General features: G+C 43.6%; 1 pseudogene; it reads left to right on the top strand.

The window, feature by feature from the left end:
• The first annotated feature begins 8,992 nt into the window (after positions 1 to 8,992).
• LOC110561222 (large ribosomal subunit protein uL4m-like) lies at positions 8,993 to 19,319 on the top strand (annotated as a pseudogene).
• Positions 19,320 to 22,583: the final 3,264 nt, after the last annotated feature.

Below are 22,583 nucleotides of genomic sequence, written 5' to 3'. Positions count from 1 at the left end.
TGGGAGTTAACTTATTTCTAAAGTGCTCAGTTTTTGTTTTTAATCCAATATTTCTAAATTTCAGACAGTTGTGCATGTAGGTGTGTTGAACACAGCTGGATTTCTGCTTCTGATGCATGTGATGTTTTTCCCGTTGGAAGCAATTTGCAGCTCCAGGCACCCTCCACCATTCACCAACCTGCTTATTGTCAACCCATAGTCATGTGCTGACTGCAAAGTGGCCCGGGATTTTTTTGCATATCTTGTGAGATCACTATAGGAACACAGTCATTACAATACAGCACTTCTTGTCTTGAGCACTTTTCATAGCTTTTTTTTTTTTAACAGCTTCATTTCCTATTGACATAAAAGAGACACTTGATAACCAAAAATAAATACAGCTACAAATTTATTTCAAGTTTGTTTCATTTATGATCATGGCTTTGCAGTCTAACCTGAACCAGCCTAGACCTCTTACGCAAGTGTGCACTCTCCTAACAGGTGAGTCAGGGTTCCTGCAACTCTAGCATGGTGGATTACCTTAAGAGTTAGTGATTACTTAAGATGCAGAACAAAGGTAGACCCTGCTGGCAGCCAGGCATAAGTACTACAGGTGCTTAGATAAAGGTCGAGCCACTTTGCAAGTCCTACCACCCCAAAACCAGCCACTGTGCCATTATTACTAGCTGGACTCTCATCAGACTCCCCACTTTCATTCTGACTGCCTTATCCATTCTGACACTGAAGCTAGTGTCATCTTATTGTGGCTGAAGACATGATGTTTCATGATTCATAATCTGTGTGTTCATAACTGACCACTTCCAACTATTGAAAACTCACTGGATCTCCATCTCAGATTAAAATAAACTGTAAATCCATCGGCAATCTGTGTGATCTTGCTCACCTGAGTCTGATCTCACATTGGTTACCACTCACTCACCCACATTATCCTTTTTGGTCTACCATATGCTAAAAGCAGGTTGTAGTCTACAGAGCTGCAAGTAGGCTAAAGGGTGACAGTACAGCAATGTTGTTCACACACCAAAACTTTTCTACCGTGAAGCCTGGGCACTTGACTGTCCTTCCCCGGGCATCTATTGCAGGCTCTTTGCCCTATGTGAACATTTCATAAAGAACTATAATATTGCAGGCAGGACTGGACGTATACTTTACAAACCAGAGTCTCAGAGCCTCTTGATCAAAAACCATTGAGCAGATAATGACAGCATAGGGTACTTCTGAGTACAGGGCCCTCTCACATTCCCATGAACCCAGCTCTGGCTGAGGTTTCAATTTAGAGGTCCATTTTCCTCTTTACTGCTGAGATCAAAGCAGCCTTTTGCTCACATTGGAGTCAATACCTGTCTCCTACCCACCCCACTTTTTTTCTGGAGGGAGAAGAGAGGCTCATACAATTTAGGAAGCCAATTAAACTCACAAGGAAGCTCAGAAAGCCATCAGCTCCCCAAGGCTCCTCCCCAAAGCTGGAAAGAGTTGCTGAAGTGGGAGACTACTGTGCTTAATGAAACTGCCAGCTGATTGGTCCAGAGGGTCCAGGGATGTGTTATTTTTGGGTTGTCACCTAGGCTGTGGTGGGACTTTTAGATGATGTATCTGCCATTGGGTCACTAATGTTCCTGTCCTGTAAGTTAACCTAAGCTTGTTAGTTCACCAAACTGGACTTGGATGGAATTGCTTCTTTAGTCTGTCATTGGTGCCCTGTGAGGGATGACTAGATCTTCGTAAATGTCTCTTCCAATTCCAGGTAAAATAGAAGCAGAGCTATGCAGATGATCCAGTCTGTGCCTCGATCTCAGGCAGAACAGCTAATCAACTTAAAAAGGTTTTGTGTGTTTTTTAATTATTTATTAATTACACTTTATTCACTTTGTATTCCCCCCTGTGGTCCCTCCCTCCTCCTGTCCCAATCCCTCCCTTCCTCCACCCTCTGCACAACATGCCCCTCCCCAAGTCCACTAAAAAGGGAGGTCTTCTTTTCCTTCCTTCTGATCCTAGTCAATTAGGTCTCATTAGGAGTGGCTGCATTGTCTTCTTCTGTGGCCTGGTAAAGCTGCTCCTCCCTCAGGGGGAAGTAATTAAAGAGCAGGCCAATCAGTTCATGTCAGAGACAGTCCCTGTTCCTATTACTATGGAACCCACTTGGATACTGAACTGCCATGGGCTACATCTGTGCAGGGGTCTTAGATTATCTCCATGCATGATCCTTGGTTGGAGTATCAGTCTCAGGAAAGACCCCTGTGCTCAGATTTTTTGGTTCTGTTGCTCTCCTTGTGGAGTTCCTGTCCTCTCCAGATCTTACTGTTTCCCACTTCTTTCATAAGATTCCCTGCACTCTGCCCAAAGGTTGGCCATAAGTCTCAGCATCTGCATTGATAGTCTGCAGGGCAGAGCCTTTCAGAGGTCCTCTGTGTCAGGCTACTGACTTGTTCCCTCTTTTCTCCTTCTTCTGATGGTCATCCTCTTTGCCTTTCTGGATAGGGATTGAACATTTTAGCAAGAGTCCTCCCTCTTGATTAGTTTCTTTAGGTGTACAGATTTTAGTAGGTTTATCCTATATTATATGTCTGTATGAGTGAGTATATACCATGTTCGTCTTTCTGCTTCTGGGATAGCTCACTCAGGATGATTTTTTCCAAATTCCACCTTTTACCTGCAGATTTCATGATTTCCTTGTTTTTTTTATTGCTGAGTAATATTCCATTTTGTGTTTCTTTTTAATGAGGTCTTGGACAGGCTCTCATTTTCCTATAAGTTTGCCTTGAAGGCAGTGACAGACTTCATAAGCAGAGGAGAACGTGGGTGCACAGCTATCGGAAAGAACCTGTCACTGCTGTAGAGATTTGAAAAGGTTAAAGTTGGATCTTTTTCTAACAAAAAACAATTGTGAGTATTTTATAGACTTTGGGTTTCAAATGTGTTAATGAATTCAATTATATTTTAAAGTTTAGTTAAGACTGCATACTTAGTAAATGGCTAGTATATATTTCCCTCTGTACTTCAGAAGTTACAAAATTATTTAAAAATAACCCTCCCCCCGAATTGGAGGCATTTGAAATCAGGGACTCACACCTGCCAGGCCAGCATGCCATCACTGAGCCACATGCCCAACTCTTCTTTTACTTTCATCCTAAGATAAGTCTCACTCATTTGCTGAGACTGACCTTGAACTTGTGATCCTCCTGCCTCAATCTCTCAAGTAGCTGGAAATCACAGGCTTACCCCAGCAGGCCTCTCCATATTTTGTTATTCTGATACATTTCAAAGTTTTTACTTACTATACAATTAGTTGAATGCTTTCATTCCTAAGAAATTCATAATAGTATTTATAAATATATATGACCTTCCACTAAAAATCGGTAACATCGCAGGGGTTTCTCTTTTAGTCTTAGGCATCCAACACTCTTAGTCTAAATAACAGCATGAGAAAACTCAAGTTCAGGGTTCTGGGATGGTGAGATAAGGCTAGTGTGTGAGTCTTCAGAGGGAGCAGGGCAGCTCTCAGTCCCCTCCCCCTCCCTTGAGCTTTGATGAGGCCATCTGGGGGCTCAGATATGCTTCCTGCAGTGGATTAGCACTGGGTTGGTGCCAGAGAGAGAGTGGCTGTAAACACAAATAATCCTGAGAGTGCTTGTGACCCACCCAGGAAGGGAACTTCTGCTTCAATTTTGCTAATTTTTGAGAAGATCATTAGAGGATGACAAAGAAGGAAGAGAAGGAAATAAAATCAATTGGAAGGAAAACAGACCTCAAAAAGCAGAATCTAAGCATCCATAAAGTCTCTCACTAAAATGCTCCATGCCTAAACTAGTTCGTGAGGTCAGCAAACCCTGACTTTCTAACTTCTCACCTCCCTGCTGTCAAGAAGCCACCATAAACTCAGCCACATTGAAGTCTAAATGACTAATCAGTATTCAGAAACTACTGAGTACAGGGCAGACACTGCCAAGCAGTGAAAACAAATTGTGGCCAAAGAGCTGAAAGTTTTTATGTTTTTTTTTTTTGTCTTTGTTTTTTCTTTCAGTGTAAACTGACATTTCATAATTGTATAAATGGACAGGGTTTGAGGTGATGCTCTGATGCTATGATTTATGATTATAATTCATAGCAAGAGAAAGAGTCGACAATTTAATTGATTTCGCTTTGTGTGTGTACATGTGCCTTGCACAGCGCAAGCATGGAGATTAGAGGACAACTTTTGGGAGTCATCTGTCACTTTCTGCCGTGTGGTCCCAGGGACCAAAACTCAGGCTGCTCAGACTTGAGGCACACCCTTTTATCCACTGAAACATCTTTTCAGCCCGTTAGTTGTAAATTATTTTCTTATTTGTGTGGTAGGGGGGAGGTTTAGGGGTTAAAGAAAGGACTTATTTCTTCAGCTTCTATTATGGAGGAAGCCAGCGTCCCAGAATAGAAAGCATGGAAGAAACCTGCTTTCTGACCTGCCTTCTCTGGAGCTGAAACTTTTTTTTTTTTCCTTTTTTGCTTTTTTGAGACAGGGTTTCTCTGTGTAACAGATGCATGGCTGTGTAACCAGGCTGGCCTCAAACTCACAAAGAACCATCTGCCTTCAGAGTGCTGGGATCAAAGGCCTGCGTCATCACCCCCAGCCCAGAGTTGAAGCTTTTAATGGTAGAGTTTCAGCATAGACCCAGTTCATCCACAGGCAAGTGATTTTATCCTGAAAGAACTGAGAATTCTCAATTCTTTTTCTGTCTCTGTCTGTCTTTGTCTCTCTCTTTTTCAATTTTGGATTTATAGAAAAGTTGTGGAGGCAGTCCAGGGAGCTCCTACAAGACCTACATCCAATTTTATCAATATTAATAGTTTCTGTTATCATGGCACATTTGTCAAAAGCAAGAAATGACTGTAGGAATGTTCACTAAATGACTAATTTCATGTTTTTCCACTAATGCACTTCTGCATGTGATACAATCCAGACTACCACACGGCATTTAGCCTGCTTTCTTTCAAATACAACCAGGTTGAGCTTTCATCACCTTAACCCCACAAAAAGTGGCACCCATCAAGGTCATTATTCATCTGTATATTGCCAAAGCTGCAGGTCATTCTCTGTACTTGCCCCATCAGAAACCCTCTCCTGAAGCAACCCCCCTTCCTCTGGTCCCTTCCACCTCACTATCCCATTCTTTAAGTTCCTCCTTATCATCCCACTAAGCAGTACAGAGACCCCTGGGTTCATCTTCCATCTTCTCTGTCAATCCTTACTCTGGGTACCCTCATCCAGACTCTGGCTATAGGGCCCCTGAATTGATAGCTGTGCCCTTGGTACCTCTGTTGCACTGGCCAAAAATCTCAGACTTGCCTTTAACACCCTCATTCAACCTGGGTGTTCCAACTTTGAAAATGTGAAGGAGCCAGGTGTAGTAGCTCATGCCTTTAATCCCAGTGTCTAAGAGGCAGAGGCATGTGAATCTCCATTCAAGTTCTAGGCCAGCCTGGTTTGTGTACAGGGTTGTGGGACAGGCAGGACTACACAGTAAGACCGTGTGTCCAAAAAAGAGAAGGGGGTAGAAACAAGGAAGGAAGGAAGGAAGGAAGGAAGGAAGGAAGGAAGGAAGGAAGGAAGGAAGGAAGGGAGGGCGGAAAGAAAGAAAGAAAGAAAGGAAGGAAGGAAGGAAGGAAGGAAGGAAGAAAGAAAGAAAGAAAGAAAGAAAGAGAAGAGGAATGGAGGGAGGGGAGAGGGACAAGATGGAGGAAGAGGAGAGTGAGAGAGAGAGAAACAGAGGGAGAGAGAGAGAGAGAGACTGCTGATCTTCTATATAGCTACTATAACCATTGTCACTATGCTGGGTCATTTTTGGTAACATTGCACCCATGCCAGTGTTCTGGCTTAGTCTCTGAGCACTGGGATTAGACAGTGAGCCACCATGTCTGGTTTAAGTCACCATATTTTAACCTGGCTACTGCAACATCTCCCAAGAACTCATCCTCTGCCTGTCCTGCACCCTGCTTCTCCTTCTGCTCCACTGTCCTCAACACCAACATGCATTTTACAAGCTCCTCTGATCGAGGCTTCAGCTACTTGAGATTTAGATTCCCTGCCCTTGAGCTCTGGACTGGGTTATGTCTTCAGAAGAACTTTTGTTTTCCTGAATTCTTTTTGTTTTTTTCCAGAACCTGAGCCTTGGTCAAGACACTATCATCTGCTTTGCAAATATTTTTTACAGAGCTCCATAAAATCCCACTCTAAACACCAAGTGGGCTAGCAAGATGGCTCAGCTGCTAAGGTCACATGCTGCCAAGACTGATTTTGTTCCACAGGAGTCACACCTGAAGAAGGAAGGACCCTGTATCACATATGGTCACACACACACACACACACACACACACACATACACACACACTAAATGTCACTTTTCAACAACTTTTAAATAACACAATAGTCACTGAAGGGGAACAAACATTTTTGTGGGTTAAACTTCTGTATCTGGCCTTGGGAGCAGTGCTCACATTTGATTTTGCAGAATCCTGTAAAGCTTAGGTCTCAGGGACAATAAGTAACTTGCTGAAAGGCTCCAATTCCTTCCCAGTGTGCCTTGGTAGGAGACCCCTGCATCCCACTAAAAGCCTTCTGAACTGGCCATGGGGTCTGCATGAGAGTCCTGGATGGGCCTCTTCACCACACACCTCTCCAGAGAGCCGCAGCCCCAGACACAGGAGATGTAGGCACACTCCTTAGACCTTTGGAAATTCAAGGTTTTTAATGCTCTAAGGCCAGAAATAATCATCCCTGTCTACTGCAGGCAGGAGCTTCTACAATGACCCTTCACCCTTACTCATGTAGTATGAATGCTCACTGTGTGCCAAGCTGTGTCCCACAAACCATGGATACAGAGAAGGTAGAGTCCTTGGTGTCCAAAAGGGTCCACGCTGGAAAAAGGAAGGTGACATAAACAAAAGGAAAACAAAAGTGAAACATAAAATATTAGGTGGTAATGTGTGGTAAGGAGAAAAAGAAAGAAAAAAACGAGAAGAGGCAGATGGTAAAAAGGAGAAATGTAGAGGGGTGAGCACAGTCTTAGCACCGGTGCATTGAATCAATCTCTTTCCCCGTCTCTCTCTGCGTTATGTGTGTGTGGGCATGTGTGTGTGTGTGTGTGTGTGTGTGTGTGTCACCCATTATAAGCTTGACTACGTCCGGCTACAGAGAGCTCATTCCCTTAAAAGGCACCATTTCTTTTTTAACAAACTCTAGCCCTCCTGAAGCTTGTCGTGTCTTTCCTCAGCTACTATCTGTTGTGCCTTCAGCGACTGCACATGGCAAGCCTGGTTCTTTTCCCAGAGCAGCACTTCACCAGTCTACAGACAGCAGTTCGCCTCACTAACACCCTGTTCCCCCGGGGAATGTGGCACCTGATGTCTGGTGACAGCCCTTTTGCAAATGTGCTATTCTTCATCTCAAGATGAACCATTTGAAGCTGCCTGTGCTGGTGCACACCTGTGTGCTGAGGCTAAGGCTGAGGCTGAGCCTGGAGTATTGACTATGGGGCCAGCCTGGGCTACCCTGCCTCAAATAACCAAAGGGAGACAGAAGATTGGTCCTAGTGGGAGCATGGGAAAGCCCAAAGCAGCCATGCCACCAGCAAGTCTCCCCCAAGCACTGGTGGCAATAGCCCCCTACCTGCATAGATGGAGTTCCCCCTTTTGTATACTTCAGCGTCTCCTTAGACATGAGACCATGCCAGCTTGGGGACAATTACATACAGCTGGGAGAGAAGGGTAGGCAGCTGGACTCTCAGGTGCGGGTCCAGTGTTGATCCCCCCAGCCCCTTGCTGCCCAAGCCAAGGACAGCCCCAGTCTCCAGGCTTCCTGCAATAGTTAGAGCCTTTCTGATGAAGATGCTGACTTCATGCTCCAAGGACAGTCTTCTACAACAGCTCTAAATGATCTTTATATATTAAGGACCTTAAAATCTTTGTGTTATAGAGAACAAAGGTTTTTCTTGTTTATCCTTTGTTCATTTTTATTAAATTTTTTCCTTCTTTTTCCCCCTTCTTTATTCTTTACTTTCCTGCTTTTCTCAGTACTAGGGCTTAAACCCAGGGCCTCAAACATACTAAGCAAGCATCTATAGCTTTATGTACTTTTTTTATACTGAACTTTTTTTTCAGATGGCTAAATCTATTAATTTCTGTTTTGAAATTATTTTCTTCTCTTTCTCATCACACATACTGCATTAGAAAAGTCTTCTCCAGAACAGCCAGAGTTACACAGAGAAACCCTGTCTCAAAAAAACAAAAACAAAAACTGACCAGCCATAAAAAGTCTTCTCCATTCTTTATGTGCATTTGTGTGCCTGTGAGTACATGTTTGTGTGTGTGTGAGCACATGTGTGCGTATGTGTGGAGATTGACATGAGGTGTCTCCCTCACTTGTTCTCCATTTTTTGTTTTGTTTTGTTTGTTGTTTCTTTCTGTCTGTCTTTTTTTGTAGTCAAGGGAGCAGTGGTGGTGCATGCCTTTCATCTCAGCACTTTGGAGCCAAAGACAGTCAGATCTTTCTGAGTTCAAGGCCAGCCTGATCTACAAATCGAGTTCCAGGACAGCCAAAGCTACACACAGAGAAAACTTTTCTCGAAAAAGAAAAGAAAACAAAACAAACAAAAAGATCTGTCACTGAAACTGGAACTCCCTGGTTGACTTGTGCGACTAGCTGGCAAGCGAGCCAGGGAGCTTCCTGTCTCCCCTTGCCACCTCTTAAGTGAGTGCTGGATCCACATTCAGGCCCTCTGTAACTTCACCAACTAATCTCTGCCTTCAGCCCATGTTATCTCCAACTGTTGTTATCATTTCACTTTTCAGCTTTGGATCAATGTGAAGTTCAGTAAATGAGTGCACCCATATTGTTATATTCTGTATGAGAATGAGCTATGGTAGCCATGTTTTCAGTTCAAGTGAGTTTATAGAAACCAAGTTAAAGGTGGGAAATAGTGAGGAGCAGATGAAAAGGTGCGGATAGCGAAACATCATCATGTCCGGTGCTGCCAACATCCAGCTGGAAGTGACTGAGGACACTCAATGGAGCAGCCAGCTGGAGTTTCCTGTAAGTCAGGTGCAGCAGAGCGGCCCCTCCAGCAAAGCTTCTGAGTATAGGAACAGGGAGCAGCAGAAAAGCAATATCCCCATATTAGGTGACTGAGGAAGCTGAGGCTGGCAGCTAAAGTCACCGACTGAAACTTCTATCCATGGATGGGAGAGCTTCTCATGTCAGGACTTCTGCAGTATGTGTGTAACTTGAGGTTGTAGTTTTTGCTTAAAAATAAAAATCATTAAAAAGAAAAGAGAATGTTTATATAAGAAAAGATTTAGTATGGTAAAAGATAAGTGGACTGATCTTATTTTAATAATAATAATAAAAACAAAAACCAGGATGCCTAAGCAAGAAGGAAAAGACCCCAGTAAGTCCCATGAGGGTTTTAGAGTGAATGTAAACTGTGATATAAGTCCCATGAGGGTTTTAGAGAATGGTGAATGTAAACTGTGATATAAGTCCCATGAGGGTTTTAGAGAATGGTGAATGTAAACTGTGATATCTGTTTAATGATCAAAGGTTATTAAAATTCCTAAGGTTACATTGATCTGCTCATGGCAATGTTAAAAAAAATGATTTAAAAAACAAAACTGGGGCTGGAGAGGTTGCTCAGTGGTTAGAACATATATCATTCTTGCAGAGGATCTGAGCTCAATTCTCAATACCCACATCAAGGGGCTCATAACTAATTGCTTCTAACTCTAGCTCCAGGGGACATCTCTAACCTCTGGCACATGTATATACATAGATATACACAAATGTACATTTAAAGAAATAATAATAAAATATTTTTAAATGGGGTTGGAGAGATGACTCAGCAGTTAAGAGCACTGCCTGCTATTCCAGAAGATCGGGCTTCGAAACCCCAGCACCCACATGGTAGCTCACAGCTGTCTGTAACTCAAACCTCACATAGACATACATGTAGGCAAAATATCAATGCACATGAAAAAAATTAATTTAAAAAATTACATGTTTAATCAAGATAATTACTTGTATTTTTCCTAACTTTGTTAGGCTTTAACCACTGGAAGAAACTAAAACTTGGCAAAATAAGGGTTTATTTAAAACTGTTAGAGTCTTGTATTTTTCTAAATATTACACAGAAGTTAAGATTATAAGATTGGTAAAACCATCATTCTAGGCATTCAACAGCCAGGAGGCCTACACTAATGAGGATGAAAGGAACAAAAAAGACAGACAATATTTTGATCCTTGCCCTCCACAGCCAAGCACAAACCGGGAGATAATGGGGACTGCTCTGGTAAATCAGTGATTCCCCTGATGAGAGCAGCCATGGAGTCTGTGGAGACCAGGCCCTATCCAGCACACATCCTGCAGGAAGAGGGTGGATGAAGATGACATTCCCTATGCTCTCATCACTGCCAGTAGTATGACTGATAGATGAAAAGCTCTCCTTAGGATGATAAGAGCAGCTGTTAAGGTGTCCCAACTGACTTGAGAAATAGAAACAAAGGCTTACTCTCTGGCCATTTAGATAGTCTTAAACACCAAAAAGAAAAAGAAAACCAAAGCAATTTTAAAAGTATAAACAATTAAAAAGAGACAACCAGTCAAACTCTACATCTTAATGTTTTAATTTTGTGTCTTTGATCCTTGTTTATTTGTGATCGATGTTTTCCAGATTCCAGGCCTTGTTGAGTTCTGGGTGGAAGTTGAGGAAACTTCAGATACAGAAGCTTGAAATGCAAGCTTTATTTTCTGCTCAAGCAGGAAAGCAGCCAGTTCAGGATCTGAACTGCATCCCTGAAAAGATTGTACCACAGTTTTAAAGGATGGGAAAAGGAGCAGGGTGGGCTGTTGTACCAACCAATCATATTTTGACACTAGAAGTTGAGCAAGGTTTCAGGACCATAGACTTAGCTAGTTCTTTGCAGTCAGGTCCTCTCTTGGACTTTGGTCCAGAGTATTAGAATGATAAGGAAACAAAGGAGTGGGCAAGCTTTAAGTCAAGACAGGCAACACATTCACAACTTGTGTGCCTTAGTTTGTATAATGGATAATGGCAGTTTCTCTGTTTACATGCTTTACTGATTAACAGACAAACATGAAACACCTGAAGAAGCAGGAGAGAAGTTGGGTTCCAGGGCCTGGGGATATGACACTCAGTTTTGTTCCTGAGATGGTTAGACTCAGGAAACTGTCTCCTGGTAGCCTTACAACTTTAAATAAGGCTGACTAAGGGATACCAACCCATGACTGCCATGATCACCTCCTGCTACTTCAGGCTGCTGTATTACCCAAAGTAATGCCACAAACCTCTCTTTATGTGAACCTGGGGGAGGGGCTCATCCAGCCCTTTCATCAGCATCTCTATCCTGCTCCAAAGCATTGAAGAACAGCCATGGCCATGGGTTCTAAATCCTTAAGGAGGGAATAGTATAATAAAACACAGGCATAGTAAATATATACATATATATGTAAAAAATTTTAAAGTTAAACCAACAAGGGAAAAAAAAAACCTTTAAAAAGGTAAATAAAGATCTTGCATCTGGCAATGAGATAGTCAAGCTACCAGACAAAAAAGGTAAAATTCTAATATTAAACAGCAAAGCATTTATAGTGAACTAGTTTTTTATTGCATTTGGCCCCAACTGTATTAAACCAGTCCACCTTTTATATTATAAAATAACTTAATAGATATAAAAATCTCCTTAACTGTTACATGAACAAATTGTGGCTGAGTGTAATGCATAGTATATTGATGAAGTGCCATGTGTTGTTTGAGCTCACTAAGGAGCTGGTTCTGGAAGTGTGGTTGTTTTCCCCCCTTTCAGATCCAAGCCTGTTTGTCTCACAATGTCCCCTAAGACCTCTTGTCCTCCTAACTCTATCATAAGGAGGGAGGAGAACACCAAAACTGGCCACGAGAAAAGATAGCAACAACATGTTGTCCCTGAGAGCTGGGCGGTGAACCATCCCCAACAGAGGTGACTGGAGCTTGTCCCATGGTGTGAAGGTGCCTGCCGAGGAAATAGAAGCTGCGTCACAGAAGCTCTCCCGTGAGTAGAATGAAGAGGACCTCAGTCTGAGGAAGTCTCTCATATGGGGACTCCAGGTGAATGCCTTAGCTTCCCAGTCAGCCTTTGCCAGATGTTTGTAAACACCTTGCTTGCTGACTTTGTCTGTCTTTGCTATTTGCCCTTTCACTTGGAAGCCTCACCCCAGAGGAGATTGCCAATCCAAAACTCCAGCTGACTACCTTGCTTGGATTGATTTCTGCAGGACGATTGTAAATCCTTCATTTCAAGATAACTTAATAACTACTATTGCTTCTCTCTATGTAGTTTTATTTATTTGCTTGCTATATACTTCCTAAACTTACTCATTTGAAATAAGAGCACAGTGATCATAGATCATCCTCTGGACTATACAGACAGGTATAACAGTAAATGTGTATTCTATATTGTTCACTTGTATGTGCTAGGTAAGATATTCAGCAGTTTATTACACAGCTGGGGTTGTGGGCCAATGATAGAACACATACCTTGCATGTAAAAGGTCCTGTGTTCAATCCCTAGCACCATATAAAACACACACACACACACACATACATACACACACATGTCTCTCAGACCTGCAAATATAGCCACTATATTTCACACAGGTAACAAGAGAAACACCAACTGCTGCTTAGAAATCCCCAATTTTATGAATGCAGATTTCAGGAATGATTGTTGGCCTGTGCTGACTACTGCTCATTCCAGGAGATGTGAAGAATCAGAAAGGCAGGCAGTGAGGCATGGCTGTCAGGAAATCAAAGTCACTCTACAGGTAGGCAAGTGACTCATGTCCTGCCTGGAAGTCAAGGATTTCAAGTTTTCTCTTAGCAGAAGTATGGACAATTACACTAACTTATCCCAGAGGAGAAAGAACAGTCCCTGCTGTGGTCAGACAGAATGGATCTTGGAATTTGGAAGGGGTGCAGTCTGCAAGTAGAGTTTAAATAATGTTTTACTCATTTCTAGATATCCAGCCTTTAATACAGAGCATTTCTGAAGTAAAGGTCCTCTCCTGGCCAGTGGCCTCTTCCAACGGTTACTGGCCAGTGATAGTTAAGAGGTAAGTACCAGGTCGCTTTATATTTCTGATGGCATAAGTGGACAGCTGCAACCTCTCAACTTTTCAGTCAACAACCGTAGGACTATTTGGGGTATCCAGGTTATTTGCTGAACTCTATGGGCGCTGTCTTAAAAGATGAAGCAAAAGGGTCAGGGAAATGGCCCAGTGGGGGCAGGCTGCAAGCACAAGCCAGATGACCGACTTTGATCCCTGGAACCATATAAAAGGTGAGATTTTGTGGCAAGAGTCTATAATCCCAGCACCCTCATAGGGGAGATACGAGGCAGAGACAAGAGACTCTCTGGGAAGCTTGAGAAGTACTTAGCTTCGGAGTATACAACATGGGAGCAGAAACAAAGTGAGCCTTCCTCAACAAGGTGGAAGCAGAGAGCCAACCCCTCAGAAACTCCTGCCCCAGTAAATAAATAAAACTACATTTAAAGGATCTGGGAAGAACCAGTATTAGAATATATCTGGAGATGGCTGAGTGTTGCTGAATCATTGACCTGGAAAAAAGGGATTCTTTGAAAATGCTGAGCCAGATGTGGTGGTTCCTGCTTGAAATCCCAGCACCAGAGAGGCTCCAGTAGGAGGGTCACTGCAAACAAAAGGCTGGCCAAGCCTCAGAAGCAGAGAGAGACCCTATCTAGAAAGAAGGGGTTGAGGCAAGGGAGAGGGGAAAAAGGAGAGAAGTCTGAAGGTGTAGCTCAGTTGGTAGAGGGTTTGCATAGCATGCCTAAGGCCCAGGGTTGGCTCCCCAGCACTGCATAAGGCTGCATAAAATATGCTGGTGCACACTTGCAAGCCCAGCATTAGAGAGTGAAGGAAGATGGGGAGTTGAACCTTGTCCATCCAAGGTCTGGGTACAGGAGACACCCTCACAAAAACAAAAGAAAAATGTTGGGGAGAGGGGAAGGAGAATGAATCGGATGAGGGGAAGGGGACAGGAGAAAGAGGAAGAAGGAGAACAAGAAATCAAGTATCTAAAACTGACCCTGATGATTTTTGGAAAACATGATGTGTATACACAGCAGAAGTGAACCGATTTCAGATGAGACTGAATGAAAAGCTAGAGAAACTTTAACCTGTTCATTTCTCACATTTTGCATCTGTCCTATGAGCACATCATACATGATGAAAATTTATAAAGACCTTTTTCTTTGGCAATTGACAGCCCATTCATTAAAGGTGATAAGGATCAGCAGTGGGGACTTCAACCTGGCCTGCTCTTTCCCTCCCATTAGCACTTAATGAGCAAGTCCCTTCACCTGTGCCTGCATTCTCCAGGGTTCCTTTGTGTCTGGTTAGTGTGAATCAAATTTGGTGACACTCCTGTGACCACATGGTTGACTTTTTGCTATTGTTTAAAGCCTTTGCCACAGTGAGGTTCCTGGCTAAGTGACCTGATCTTAGGTAGCAGTGAGTCCTTCTGGACACTTCCTCCCAGGAGCAGCCAACCTCACTGCTAGGGCCACTATCTTTCTCAGTACTGGAGCTTAAAAAGACCTTTCAGACACTATAACATAGAAACAGTGCCTTAGATGGGTGACATTTTCCTTCCCCAGCGGGGTGGAGATACTGATGCAGCTTTCAGTTGGCAGCATCTCAGACAGTAAAGTAAGTGGGCTGCAACTCTACAGGGGTGCAGGTCAGTGAGCCAATTAGACGGGATAGTAACTGGCCTCAGGCCTGTAGCACAGTGTGCTATTCCAGCCTCTTTAGAGGCAGGCAGGCGGCTCACAAGTTCAAGGCCTGCCTGGGCAACTGAGTGAGACCTTGTCTCAAAAATCGAAAAGAGAGCTAAGATAGAGCAGCGCCCTGTCATGCAGGAGGTCTTGGTTCAATACTGTCCACAAAAATGACCAAAGCAGCCATATGTTAGGTTGCTTTGTTACTGCATTTATGGGTGTGTGTGTGTGTGTGTGTGTGTGTGTGCGTGTGTGTGTGTGTGCACCCGTACATGTGCGTGTGTGGTTTCTTAAAACTGTTTATTTTATGCCTATGGGTGTTTTCCTCCTTGTGTGCACCACATGTGTGCAGTACCTAAGGAGTCCATAAGACAGTGTTGGCTCTCCTGGGACTGGAGTTACAGATGATTGTGAATTGATGTGGATGCTGGGAATTGAACCCAGGTCTTCTGTAAGAGCAGCCAGTGCCCTTCTGATGAACCATCTCTCTGTTGCCTATATATGTGATTTTGAACTCAATCTATAGGAAGCCTTATCAATGGATCTAATTAGTCTCCCAGGTTTCCTTTGTTTCTCATGCTCTTGCACCGACATCCCTACATGTATTTACTCCTGGAGCTGGAGCATAGGATTTTTACCATGGTCCTTATTGAATTGTATCTTGTTGGCTCCGGTCTGTTATTCCCATCTGCCAAGACCTTTCTGGCCACGATTCTCTCATTTACCACATGAACTATCTTTCCCATCTAGCTTTTTGCCATCTGTAAATACATAAGCATAAGCCTGGGTCTTTATCCAAGTCTCATAAAAAAGTTAAGCATCCCTGGGCCAATTTCCTAGAGCTGCAGTGGTCAGTAGTATGTTCCTCCTTGCTGGTGTAAATCCATAGACGCAATATTTTTGGGTATAACATTTTATCCAACTCCCATTCTACCGCTGTGAAACACAATCCAGTTCTTCTTATATTGGCCTTGCTCTCACAGCAGACCCCAGTTCAACCAGGCATCGCTGTCACCCACACTGCTATTCTAGTGCCTGAGTGGTTGAAGCAGGAGAACTTCCCCAAATTTGAGGCCAGTCTAGACGATAGAGCAACTACCAGAAGAGCGCTACAAAGCAAGAAGTGGTCTCAAAACAATCAAAATGCTAACTAAGTATATGACCTTGGGCTGGCTCCCTGATGAATCTTTGCTTAGTTTCCTTATCTGTAAATGGAGTTATTATTATTATTTATTATTGTTGTTGTTAGTTTTGGAGAAAGGATCAAATCATTAGTACTTAACAAAATCTTTAGCCCTGCTTTCACAATTTTATCAAACAAGGCTGGGGTAGTTTAGTGAACATAGTCTCAGATTTGCTTGTTTTTGAGACAAGGTCTTTTGTAGTTCAATGTGGCCTTGAATTCTTAATCCTCTTGCCTCTATTTCCCAAATGTTGGGATTACAGACGTGGGCACTATGCCTGAGTGTACATATAGTTTTTTATTTACAAGATCTATTTATTTATTTATTTATTTATTTATTTATTTATTTATTTATTTGAGACCTAGTCTCATATAGCTCTGCCTGGCCTCAACACCAGTCCTTCTCTTCCTCCTGCCTCTGCCTCTCTGAGTTGACTCAGAAATCCATGCCTCCTCCTCTTCTTCCTGCTGTTCTTGTTTGTTTTTTTTTGTTTTGTTTTGTTTTGTTTTCTACTGAGTCACCTCCACTGAGTTTCACCCTCATTGTACAACGTACCATTTTTAAGTGCACATAAATGCTGTTGGTAAGGTCATTCCAAAGTTCACAGAGGAATCCAATTAAATCTGGAACATATCTTTTTTTAATCTCTATTTGTTATTTGTGGCTTAGATATCCATGGACCTCCAAGCATTCACTATGTCTGCCATTCTCCCAACTTATTAGAGATGGAGGCTGATGTAGGAGCATGTGTGCAAGTCATTTCAGATCTAGCCTGTATTTCATCAGACTTACAAAATTAAACTCATCTGGAGCAGCTAGCACTGTCTTATTAGCTCCTTGCTTAGGCTTCCATATCCTGGCTGTGACCACTGTGCTCTTCTTAGATGGCTCAGAGGTTAAGACTGTTTTTCCAGAGGTCCTGAGTTCAATTCCCAGCAACATGGTGGCTCCCAACCATCTAGAGTGAGATCTGGTGCCCTCTTCTGGCCTGCAGGAACACATGCAGGCAGAACACTGTATTAATAAATAAATCTCAAAAAAAAAAAAAAGCTGGAGAATTCACAACTGTAAAGTACAATTAGAGTTGCTTACAAGGAGAGTCACAGCCACACGCAGTGGTACACAGCTATAACCTCAGTGCTCAGGGGAAATGGGAGGAACTGGGGCAAGAGGAGGACCTCAGCTGTACAATGAGTTTGAAGCCAGCCTAGCTGTACTGTCTTAAGAAATCAAAATAAACAAGTCACTGAATAATAATAAAATAAATTAAAAGCCAGGACCAATGAAAGGGCTCCTGGTGGCCCTGCCTCAGCCACCTGAGATGCCCCAGGAGTCACTCAGCCAAGTCACTGATAAGGAGGGGAAGGCTGTGGCTAATAGAGGTATATAGACATGGGTGTCCATTAGGATGTGTATAGGAGAGCTGCCTAGAAGAAACTAATGCCCCAAAGCTCTTCAGTTAGAAGCTCTGAAGGGAGAAAGGAGGGCCCCAGACCAAGCTGACACTGTTCAGCCTTCTGGACTTGCTACAGTCTGACCTCTTCAACTTCTACCCCAGTGCCTACCTTACTCTTTCTCCCTGGCCCTCCTATACCCCTTCTTGAGTGCACAGCACACTATTTTAATAATATTTTATCTATTTGCTCATTAGCCTGCCATTTGTTACAACTTACTTTTAAATTTTAAAACATTGTATGTGTATGAATGCTTGCCTGCAAGCATGTATGTGCCTTCCAGTGCTTCTGGACTCAGGAGAAAGTGTCAGATCCCCTACAGCCAGTCTAAGCCTGGGGCAGGGGGACTGGGAAACAAAGTTGGGTCTTCTGCAAGAGCAGTAAGTGTACTGAACTAGTGAGCGAGCCATCTCTCCAGCTATTTTGCAACTCCTTAAAGGTCAGAATTGCATTTTCCTTGTTTAAAACACACACACACAAAACAAATATGGGTGTGCTAGCTCATTGCCTGTAAACCAGTACTTGGGAGGCCAAGGCAGGAAGACTGCCATGAGTTTGAGGCCAGTTGGGGGATACAGCAAAACTCTGCTTAAATAAGTAGTCAACCAAAAACCAAATGCCTGTACTTAATGCTCCACTTGCTGTGTGGAGTACACATTTGCTTACGTCATTGTGTGCCCTATGTGTTCAGTTCCTGCTGCTAGGTGGAGGTGGCTAGCTGACTTTACTGTTCTATTAATACAGAAGAACCTCTGCATCCTTCCAATGGCAGCTTTAGGAATCAAGTCAGCTGGATTCCTAAAGCCAGAGGGATTCCTAAAGCAGACAGAAACTTTTTCCTACAGTTCAGTTGTTATGTCCATTCATGAATTAAGATAGGAAAAATTTACAAATTTAGCAAATTTGATCCGAGATGCTGCGTTGTACCAGGCTGCTTTGCTCTAGCTCCCAGATCCTTAACTCGCTAGCAAAAGATAGGTTCGGTCAGAGGAGTTTTCGGAGCTGGGGAATAGCACAGGTCTCCTAGACGCCGTGTTGCGGAAGTGTGAGCTCCCGATCCCAGCGCACCACCGACAGGTGCAGGCATGGGTCGAGTCTCTACCAGGCTTCGAGCAGGAGCGCGTCAGCCTAGCAGAGCTGCACCCCGATGTGTTTGCCACCGCGCCCGGCTGGACATTCTGCATCAGGTTGCCATCTGGCAGAGGAACTTCAAAAGAATTAGCTATGCTAAGACCAAGACCAGGGCTGAGGTGAGTGGTGGTGGTCGCAAGCCCTGGCCTTAGAAAGGCAGTGGCCGTGCCCTGCACGGCAGCATCCGTTCCCCCCTATGGCGGGAGGAGGCATAGCCCACAGTCCCCGGGGCCCTACAAGATACTACTACATGTTGCCCATGAAAGTGTGGGCACTGGGCCTCATGGTGGCCTTGACTGTCAAGCTGATGCAGGATGACCTACACATTGTGGATTCTCTGGGGCTACCCACTGCAGATCCTCAGTACCTGACAGAGCTGGCCAAATGCCGCCACTGAGGGAGTACTGTGCTCCTTTGTAGACTTGGCACATGAGGAGATGCCCAAGAACATCGTGGCAGCCACCTTCTCAAATCCTTCATCCTGGTCCCCACGTTGGCCTGGATATGTAGAGCATGCTCAGACACCAGCCTCTGGTCCTCACCCTGCCTTCCATCGCTGTCCTGGAGGACAAGCTACTCTGACAGGATTCAAGACACACACCACTCTACCCCTTTCTCTTCCCCTAACCCCGCCCTGGCCACGGAGGGGACCATCCCCCTCGGCGGCCAGGTCAGCATACCAGCCATCCTGAAAAAAAAAAAAAAGCGGTTCCCTGGAAACTGTTGAGCCTTGTTGCCATGAAGGGATAACTGCACAGAACCAAGATGAGTACCTGCCTGGGAGCTCTTTTGTTACATTAAAAATAAACCCTATTTTTTCACAAGACTGGAATGGAGCTGGTCACTGCTGTAGGATCCCATCAGCTCTTAGGCTGTTCATCTAGTGCTGGGCATCCTTGGTGCCTCTCCTCCAGGGCGCAGCCTGCTTTGATACAAACTTCCAGGAGGAATTTCTTCCTGCTGAGCTTGCAGTGTACACTCTCACCTCTCTGAGGGTCTGCTGCCTGGATGCCAGGCAGACTTCCTTATAGCTTCCTTCAGGCACAGAATCAGACAAGCCAATGGCTTTTGTTCTTATGATAAAACAAATAAACCTGTTTAAAGAGACAAAAAAAAAAAAAATTCTATTGGGAAGAAATAAGGAATTGCTGGTCTGTGGTGGTAATACCAGCAATTTGGGTAGCTGAGGCAGGAGGGTTGAGAACTATAGTACAGTTTGGGCTATATAATGAGACATTGTCTTTAAACTTTTAAAAAGAAAAAGGAAAGAAGAAGAGAGGATTGTGCTGAGTGTCAGAGTCCTATTATGGCAAGCCTAGTAATAAGTGGGTGGCTAGGTTTTCCAGCTTTAAGATCCTTGAATGATACCAGCGATAAAGTAATGAGGAACAGCAAGGCACACCTAGAATTCCAGCACTTGGGTTTAAGGCCAGCCTCAGCTACCTAGTGAGCTGGAGGTCTTTGACAGATGAGACCCTGTCTCAGTAATAATAAGAATGGTTCTATAGAGACATGAAGTTCCTTCCCTGTGCCCTCCAGGAGTCCTGGCTGGGGTCTGAATAAAACCTGACAAAGACAGACTAAAAGGAAGAAAGCATAACAATTTATTTAAACAAAAGTTTTATTTTTTTTTATTTATTTTTATTTTTTTATTTTTTTTTTATCAGTTACATTTTATTTTATTTTATTTTATTTTTCAATGCAGTTTATTCAGGAACCTTGAACAATCCTCAGACCCTGGGGAAAGCCAGCCCACAGCTTAAATAGCCTCTGGGTAGCCAACCCAGGCGTGCCACGTGTGCAATGCAGATAGGTCCACATACATGGAAGCAAGCCAGATCCTCAGCCTTAGCCAAATGTGGAGTTGTTAAACAAAAGTTTTATGGGATCTATGAGCCTTCAGGTGAAAACCCAAAGGAAGAGGGAGGAAGAAGACAAAAGAAAGAAAAGAGGAGAGACAAAGACAGAGTTAGTTTTCATGTTTATGGGAGCTCCAAAGGAACAGTCCAGGCTATTCAGATTCTAAGCCTCCTCCTTCCACTGCCCTAGCATGTCTTACCAGTGACAACCATCAGTGAGAACCATGCAGTGTGAATTGTTTGGCTGCTCCTCCTTTTACAAAGTGCTAGGTCATCCACTACAGCAGCAAAGGGAAGGGCACCTCAGCATTTCCAGTGGCTTGCTACAGGGGTGAAACTAGGGTGAAACTAGACAACATCTCACTATGTAGCCCTGGCTGGCTTGAAATTTTCTATACAGATCAGCCTGGCCTTGAACAACAGAGATCCAACTGCCCCTGCCTTCCAAGCGCCGGGATTAAAGTGTGAGCCACACACATCTGGCCCTAGTGGAGGTGTGGAGGTCTGAGGACAACTTTGTAGTCAGCTCTTTCCATATTTACGTGGGAATTGCATGAAGACCACCTTGATACATGTGAGTGCATCTTGCCAGCTAAAGCTTGGATCCTTAGGCTCCAGCAAGAATATTAGGCTGAATCAGTATGAACCAATAGTGGGGTGTATTAAGGAAGGGATTTAATACAGATTTACACATCGGTGAGCAATGGTGTGGGGCTTGGGGGACTGACAGAAAAAGAACAGCTTTGCACACCCAAGAAGGGTAGCCACTGGCTTCTCAAGAGACTCACATCTATAGTCTACATTTAATACAAGATTTTGGTGACTTTTAAGGTTATATTGTTCAATGGTTTAAAGATGAGGTAAAATGTTTTGGTATATATATTTTATCTAAAAAGTTTTCTGTAGTAACAAGATTGTAAGATGGTTTATGAGGTGTACCAGCCTGTTACATGGATGCTGGGGTCTGAGCTCAGGTCCTCGGATGTACAGCAAGTACTCCGAACCACTGAGCATGTCTCCAGACCCCATGGTGATTTGTTAGTGGTGTTGAAATTCTTGACTCCCAGCAGCAAGAGGCTTACCCCAGTCTCAGAGAGCACCTCATCTTCCCATACCCCTTAGGTTTCTTTGTACTTTTGTGCTAACTCAGAAATAGTGATAATAACAAGAGCAGGGTGGGCTGAGAGCCTTTTCTTCCCTACTAAGATCTCCCTGCCCTCCTTGTACACTCTAAACCCAAATCAGCACTCGACTTTGGGGCTGTACATTTTGAGCTGGTGTTTGCACAACTCCCCAAGTGAAACTCTCTGAGGTCAAGCTGTAGCCCAGTTGGGACTCCTCTCCCACTGCTGCCTCCAGGGTTATCTCTCTAGAGCTCACACTTTAGATCTCAGAGTTGCTGAGGAGATGCTCACTCCTGGATCAGAGGCAGGGAACTCACAGGCACAACCCTGGCATTTTTTACTACTTGATTATTCAGAGTCAGTTTTCAAGGAAATTGGATTTTTAAGATTCTCCTTGATCTGAAAAAAATTCATCGTAAAAGTAACTTTTAAACCTTAACTGTATAAACATAGAATGTGAATACAGGAAAATGTATGAAGACACTGTATCGCTGTCTTCAGATCACACATTTGCCTACACTGAGGCTGAGCCCCTGGCCTTTCATCAGCTCCCATGCCAGCTTGGGATAAGGGTGGCCATCCTGCTGCTTCTTGACCTTTGGGACAGGTTGTTTTTATAGCCCTGCCTTTTCTTCTTCATGAATATGCCAGGCGACATTCCTAGCTTTTAAAATGAGCCTGCTTTCAAAAATGCACATCTACCTTTAGGTTATTATTTCTAAGGGTTTCAAGATAGAAAACCAGAGAGCCAGGCTTCTTTGAATCTTGCACAAAGTAGAGCTAAAAGACTCTGAACCAGAAGTGATGGCTCACACTTCTAATTCCAGCATCCAGGAGGCAGAGACAGAATTATTTTGAGTTTGAGACCAGCCTGAGGTAGAGTTAGTTCCAGGGTAATCTGAGTTACAGTGTGTGACCTTGTGAGATAAAAGCTCTGATTTATGCCTTAGAGACTTCCTAATGAATAAATAACATTAAACAAGATACTTGGGATGGGTGGTGGTAGAC

This window comes from Meriones unguiculatus, chromosome 8 (genome assembly GCF_030254825.1).
Source record: "Meriones unguiculatus strain TT.TT164.6M chromosome 8, Bangor_MerUng_6.1, whole genome shotgun sequence".
Lineage (NCBI taxonomy): Eukaryota > Metazoa > Chordata > Mammalia > Rodentia > Muridae > Meriones > Meriones unguiculatus.
Note: the sequence above shows the minus strand (reverse complement) of the source record. Positions and strands in the feature narration are given on the sequence as shown.